Consider the following 7,875-nt stretch of genomic DNA (forward strand, 5'->3'; position numbering starts at 1 on the left):
GATTTTGGCCTGGCCATCGCTTCCATTCCTAAGGAAGGTGTGGAGGAGAAGGAGGGAACCCGAGAAGACCAGCCAGGGTCCGAACACGTAGATATAGACTAGGATTGTATTCTTTTCCTAATTGTTCTCTCTTTTTGTAATCTTCAGCCTCCGGGCTTTTATCAATGAGAAGTTCCTTCCTTTAATAGTGTATTGATCAATCTTAAAATTCCTGAGTGACACAATTGTTTTTATGCAAATAATCAGAAAATATTCTAAGCGTTGAGCCGGGATTTCTTAATAGACAATCGAAATAATGAACCATGTTTTCACAATGAATTAATGTCCAAATTGTAGATCCTTGGGCCAAGGAGCATGTCCCGGGACTCGGGAGTGGTCGAGGTGTGGTTCCCCGAGATTTTAAGAACAAAGGTACGGAGCTTTGGGTCGGGGAGCATGTCCCAGGACTTGTGAATGGTCGATGTGTGATTCCCCGAGCCAGGGTGTAGTGCCTGGGATTTTAAGAACCAAGGTATGGAGCCTTGGGCCGGGGAGCATGTCTCGGGACTTGTGAATGGTAGAGGATGTGATTCCCCGAGCCAGGGTATAGTGCCCTGGGCTTTTAAAAACCAAGGTACGGAGCCTTGGGCCGGGGAGCATGTCTCGGGACTTGTGAATGGTCGAGGTGTGATTCCCCGAGCCAGGGTGTAGTGCCCTGGGCTTTTTAAGAACCAAGGTGCGGAGCCTTGGGCCGAGGAGCATGTCCCGCGACTTGTGAATGGTCAAGGTGTGATTCCCCAAACCAGGGTGTAGTGCCTGGGGCTTTTAAGAACCAAGGTACGGAGCCTTAGGCTGGGGAGCATGTCCCGGGGCTTGTGAATGGTAGAGGTGTGATTCCCCAAGTCAGGGTGTAGTGCCCTGGGCTTTTTAAGAACCAAGGTGCGGAGCCTTGGGCCGGGGAACATGTCCCGGAACTTGTGAATGGTCGAGGTGTGATTCCCCGAGCCAGGGTGTAGCGCCCTGGGCTTTTTAAGAACCAAGGTGCAGAGCCTTGGGCCGGGGAGCATGTCCCGATATTTGTGAATGGTCGAGGTGTGATTTCTCGAACCAGGAAGTTGAGATACAAGAAACAATATAACACTTATCTCTGAGAAAAATAGATCTTTCATTATAACTTCAACCAATCAATTACATCTGTTAGGCATAGTACTTCTTTAAATTAAATACATTCCAAGGCCTTTTGAGAGAATGTCCCTGAACATCTTCTAAATAAAAAGATCCTGAGCTAACTCTCCGGGTGATTTTATAAGGTCCTTCCCACCGAGCTTCTAGCTTCCCAACATCCCCAGCAGGGTTGACTTTTTTCATGACTAGATCTCCTACTTGGAAGTCTCGGATCCGGACCTTTCTGTTATATGAACTCATAACCCGGCTCCTGTATGCCTCCATTTGAATGAATGCTCGGTCTCTCTTTTCTTGTATCAAGTCCAATTCCATGGCCCGGCTTTGGTCATTATCATCCGGGTAAGATTATACCCAGGAAGAAGTTTGCCCAATCTCAACTGGAAGGTCTGCTTCAGAACCATATACCAAGTTGAAAGGAGTTTCTTGAGTAGGTGCCCGGGGAGTAGTTCTGTAAGCCTAGAGAACACTGGGTATTTCTTCCACCTAATATTTTCCTCTGCCTTGTAGCCTTGTTTTTAGTGCTTGTACAATAATTTTATTTACAACTTCTGTCTGGCCATTAGCTTGAGGATAGGCAACATAGATGAAAGATTGAGTGATCTTCTTTTCCCGGCACCACAACGTAATTTCTTTGCCCTGAAACTGTCTTCCATTGTCTGATATCATTCTTTTGGGCACTCTAAACCAGCACACAATGTTCTTTCAGAGAAATTTTAACACTTCCTGCTCAGTGCTTTTATCCAATGTTCAGCTTCTACCCACTTGGAAAAATAATCAACAGCTACTAACAAGAATTTCTTCTGCGTCCGGGCAATTGAGAAGGGGCCCACAATATCCATGCACCACTGATCAAAGGGGTAAGATGCCCAAATAGGCTTCATGAGAGTGGCCGGGCTGTGTTGAAAATTCGAATGGTGTTGACAGCCCTCACAAGCTTGGACCACCCGAGCATAATCTTGACTAAGAGTTGGCCACCAGAAAACAGCAAGCATTTTTTTTCAGGCCAAAGATATTCTTCCGAGGTGCTCAGCACAACACTCTTCATGAATCTCTCGGAGGACATAATCCACCTCTTTTCATATAAGCATTTCAAAAGAGGTCCCTGGAATGATCTCCTGTAAAAAATATTATTTAAGTGAACAAACCTGAGAGCTTGTCTCTTAATCTTATGAGCTCGGGCTTTGTCTTCGGGTATCTCTTTGTTGATAAGAATTTGATGATTGGTGTCATCCAGGAGTCCTCGGGTGCTGGTAATATTTCTTCCTCAGTGGAAAGGATCAACCGGGAAAAATGCAAGACCTCCCGGGTGCTAACTACTGTCAAAGAAGCAGCCATTTTTGCCAGGCTATCTGCCTCGTCATTCTCCTCCTGGGGTATTTGTTCAATACTCCAATCAGCAAAGATTTCTGCCTGGGCTCGAATGAGCTGCAAGTATTTTATCATCCTGTCATCTTTAGTTTAATAAACACCCTTTATCTGTTGAGTAATGAGTTGCGAATCGGAATACAAAATAATCCGGGAAGCTCCGGCTTCCCGGGCAGCTTGGATACCAGCCAGAACAGCCTCATACTCAGCCTCATTGTTGGTTACCCGAGAGTCAATCTTTAGTGCCAGTTTAATCTTTTCTCCCGGGAGAGATATTATCACAACCCCTACTCCACACCCGGCAAGGCTAGACGTCCCATCCACGAATACTCTTCATACTTCCTCTTTATTGGGTTGGACTATTTCACATAAAATATCTGACAGAGCTTGTGCTTTAATGGCAACCCGGGGTTTGTACTCAATGTCATACTCCCCCAACTCTACTGTCCACTTGATCATCCGCCCGAACACTTCTGAGTGAGTCATAATCCTTCCGAGAGGACTATTGGTAAGAACAATGATTTGATGTGACAGGAAGTAAGGCCTTAGCTTCCGAGCGGTCATGATCAAGGCCAAAGCAATCTTCTCCACCTCACTGTACCGGAGCTCGGGTCCTCTTAGAGCATGGCTGACATAATAGACATGCTTTTGATCAGAGCCTTATTCTTTTATTAGAACTGAGCAGACAGCATACTCCGTAGTAGAAAGATAAACAAATAGCTTCTCCCCGGGCTCCAGCTTCACCAATACAGGGAGCTCTGCAAGATGAATCTTCAAGTCTTGGAAGGCATGTTCAAATTTCTCATCCCATCCGAACTGCTGGGCCTTCCTCAAGACTTGAAAGAAAGGATAACTCCTGTGTTCTGACCGAGAAATAAACCGAGAAAGGGAAGCAATCCTCCCAGTCAGCTTCTGTACTTCTTTGACAGATCGAGGAGACGACATGCTCAGCACAGATTTTACTTTCTCCTGATTCACATCGATCCCCCGATCTGTCACTATAAATCCCAGGAATTTGCCACTCTTTACGCCAAATATACACTTTGCAGGGTTAAGCTTGATCCCGTAATGCATGAGAGTGGCAAAAGTTTCTTCTAGATCAACAATAAAGTGCGCAACCTCCCGGGACTTGTCCAGAATATCATCCACATAAACTTCCACATTTCGCCCCAGCTGCTTCTCAAAGACTTTGTCTATCAGACGCAGGTAAGTAGCCCCTGCATTCTTCAACCCGAAAGGCATTAAAATATAACAAAATGTACCTCCCGAAGTGATAAAGCTGGCTTTATCTTGATCACTCTTGGCCAGGGGGATTGGATGATACCCCTGGTATGCGTCCATGAAACTCAGCAGTTCAAAACCTGAGGTGGAATCTACCAGTTGATCAATCCTGGGCAGAGGATAATGATCCTTTGGACAAGTTTTATTAAGATCGTGGAAATCTACACACATCCGTCACTTCCCGGTAGATTTTGGCACCAACATCACATTCGAGAGCCATGTAGGAAATTGAATTTCCCGAATGTGGCCGGCCTTCAGAAATTCTTTCACTTGCTCATCAATAACTTTGTCCTTCTCAGGATCAAAGTGTCTCTTCTTTTGCTTTACCGGGTGAGATCCCGGGAGAATGTTCAGTTGGTGCTCAAAAATCAGGGGAGAAATCCCTGTCAACTCCTACTGAGACCAGGCAAACACATGGATATTAGCTTTCAAACAGTTAATCAAAATAACCTGGGTGGATGCACTGAGGTCCCGAGCCACCCAGATTTGTTGGCCTGGTCCGACTTCTATCATCTCCTGCTCCTCCTCCGCTACAAAATGCACTTCCCATTTCTCCACCACTCTTCCTCCTACTTCATCCATCCTTGCTTTCTTCCCTTCCCTCTTGGTTTTGCTCTGATCAGCCCAGACTGCCTCCACATAGCATTTCCGGGAAGAAGGTTGATATCTCCGAACTTCTCCTATCTGGGCTCCCACAGGAAACTTTATCTTTTGGTGGTAGGTAGATGCCACAGCCCTCAGTTCATTCATAGCCGACCTCCCCAGAATGATATTATATGATGATGGGGAGTCCACCACCGTGAAAGAAGTCACCACCGTCTTTTTGAGATCCCGGGAGCCCAGGTTAGTGGTAAGACAATCTCCCCTTCCGGGTAAACCAAGTGGCCGGCCAGCAAAGACAAAGAGGACAGTTTTCACAGTTTCCAAGTGATAGCCCTACAAATCCATCTGCACAAAGGCATCTTTAAAGATTAGATTTACAGAGCTGCCCGAGTCAATAAAGACCCTTAGAATGTCATAATTTGCCACCCGGGCTTGGATAACCAGGGCATCACTGTGGGGCATATTCTCCCCCTTCAAATCCTTCGGGCCAAAACTGATGACCGCCTCATTCCTTCTTGTCTCCTCTACCTCCATACACTCCCTCCTACTTCTTGATTTCCGAGCCCGATTGGAGTCTCCATCAGTGGAGCCTCCTGCCATCATTGTAATCAACCCCGTAGCAGGGGGCGAATTCTTTTTTCTTTCAGGCTCAGGCTCTCTTCTTCTCCCGGGCTCTCTCCTCGGACTACTTCTCATACCTCCTCCTCGGGAGCTGGATCCTGGCTGCTGAGATGTCCAAGGTGGCAATCTCGGTCTTTTGTTGTAGTGACTGGGTCTCGGGATGGAAGGTAAGACATAATCTCCCTTCAGCGTCTTGCAATCCTCAGTGTTATGATAACACACTTTGTGGAGAGAGCAAAATCCTCTCCTTTCTGGTCGGGATAAATGATGGTCCAGGGCTAGGTCCCTACTGCATTCTTGTACTTCCCTCTCCCGGGCAATCTTCAGAGGCACCTGTTGTGGGGACCCGGACGCTAATTCATTTCTTAATCGTCTGTGGAAATAATTAATTCAATTATGATAAACAGGGTCTATTTTTTTGTATATATAATACAAATGTCATTTGCAGAACATAATGGAACTCATTAGAATATATACATCGGCAATAAGTACAAGTCCAGTACCATATACAGTCATTTAAAAATAAGGTTTAACAACTACAAATCAAGTGTTCAAAACCTATCTATAATCCAAGTCTGTAGTCTCAACTCTAATCACGATATCTCTCTTCATCTCCTCGACCCTGATCCTGTCCCACCTGTTGTCATGCACACATACAAACACGACAACAGCCGGATAACTCCGGTGAGAAATATATCCCAGTATAAATCAACGATACATGCAATCATATAATCAATATAAAGCATGCGATAGATATCGGTAATATGAATCAAAATCTGAAAGTATAATTCAATATAAATCTGTAAATCAACTCATGACTCCATATCTCATACTAGACTCATTCCTAGTCTAGGGATCCCAGTTTCCATACGTTTGCATTCCTATATCGAATTTCAGTAAAAGAAGTAAATTCCACCTCTAATCAAACATCGATGTAAACCAAACATCCGGTGTCTTGACCTATCCGTTACAGACTTTGGCGTCTCCTGCCAATCACTATTTGGTGACAATGTGCAATGGGTCAGTGACGATTCCATCACTCTCAGGCCCGTCTGTCACAAGACCAATTGTCTAATACATGCTTTCTATACATCAATAGAACAAGAAATCAATCGAAATCAATGCACACAATAACAATAAGTATGTGGTTTAGGGAAACTCAAGTATATCACACTCGAGTCATTCTCCCGGTTCGACATTGACTTATACCTTTCTTTAATAGCAGTTCTGACAACGTTCAAGTCTGGAATTCGAAGTCTGTCAATACTCAATCTGGCAATGACAATATCAATATACTGCTCAAATCAATACTGAATCTGATCAATCTGAATCTAAATCAAAATCACGGCATAACGAAACAATCTGAATATACCGAGCAATACAAATCAATACATATCAATTCTTGCAACTCACAATCGATAACAACACAAATCTGATATCAAATCTCAAACATATTCAATCAGAAATTCATAACAATTTCATATGGTATCCGTTATTCAATCCGATTTTAATTATACGATGTCTAACATGTCAAGAACATCATATATGAATCATATCTGATTCCTTCAATAGCATAATTTCAAGTCATATCAAAACGTACTAAAACTTACGTCCAGTTAAGGCCTTTGTCGATAGGAATACCGTACTGAAGTCGGATTAAAAATCAGACGGACGGATCTTGCACAAATCACGAATCTACAAGATAAAAGGCGTAAGGATTTCTTTTAGCTTTTCTCTGAAGCTTTCTATGTTGTTTCCTTGCTGATTCTGAGGAATCACGCCTTAATATTACAGATATATACATCCACTTGCATGTTGAAGAAACGTGTCTTATTCTCAAGTATTGCAAGCGGCGCTCGGGCGGTCACAATTTACGCTCGGGAGCGGAACGTTCTGTCCAAGCCCTTACTTTGTGAGACACTGGCGCTCGGGCGGTCAACAACTACTGCTCGGGCGCCAACAGTTCTGTCCAAAAATTGCATAATTCATGTGCTTTGCCCAATCTGGTCTCAGAATAGCCCGTCTATAATCATCTCGGTACATAATTAATAATATCAGATTAACAGAATGAAAATCTCGGGCATTACACGTGATGAGAAAAGTGCCCTGGATTACCCCTCTTCTGTCCCCTCTCCTCGGGTTTAGACACCCGGTCTCCTCTCTCCTTCTTTACAGCCTCCCTCTTCTGCTTCTGAGCCTCTTCCATATTCATATGCTTTTCTGCACGGGACAATAAGTCCTCGAAATCCTCGGGCACCTTCTTAGTTAATGATTTGAAAAACTCACCCTCCCTCAAGCCCTGGGTGAATGCCGTAGTCTTTGTTTCAGTGGCACAAGTGAGGACGTCCAGAGCCACTCTGTTGAATCTTCTGATATAAGCCCTTAAACTCTCCTCCGGGTTCTGCTTGACCTCGAAAAGACTAAAAGCAGTCTTCTTGTACTTTTTGCTGCTGCTGAAATGGTGTGAGAATACCTTTTGAAAGTCTTTGAAGGAATGTATGCTCTGAGGGGCTAATCCCTCGAACCATCTCTGGGCTGAATCTACCAGCGTCGTCAGAAATACCTTAAACTTTATTCGATCAGTGTAACAGTGCAGCATGGCCATCTTTTCAAATCTGGCCAAGTGTTCCTCATGGTCTGCATTTCCATCATAGTCCTTTATTTTGGCAGATTTAAAATTCTCGGGAAGAGGTTCCCGGACAATTATCTCAGCAAATGTGTAGTATCCCGATGCCTAATTTGAGTTAATTATTGGATTAATTGTATTTCGGTGGGATCGGAAGGACCGAACCGGGTTCGGATCGTCCGAAGTTGGTTCGGATCGTCCGAAGTGGGTTCGGA

Source organism: Primulina eburnea, chromosome 4 (genome assembly GCF_022965805.1).
Source record: "Primulina eburnea isolate SZY01 chromosome 4, ASM2296580v1, whole genome shotgun sequence".
Lineage (NCBI taxonomy): Eukaryota > Viridiplantae > Streptophyta > Magnoliopsida > Lamiales > Gesneriaceae > Primulina > Primulina eburnea.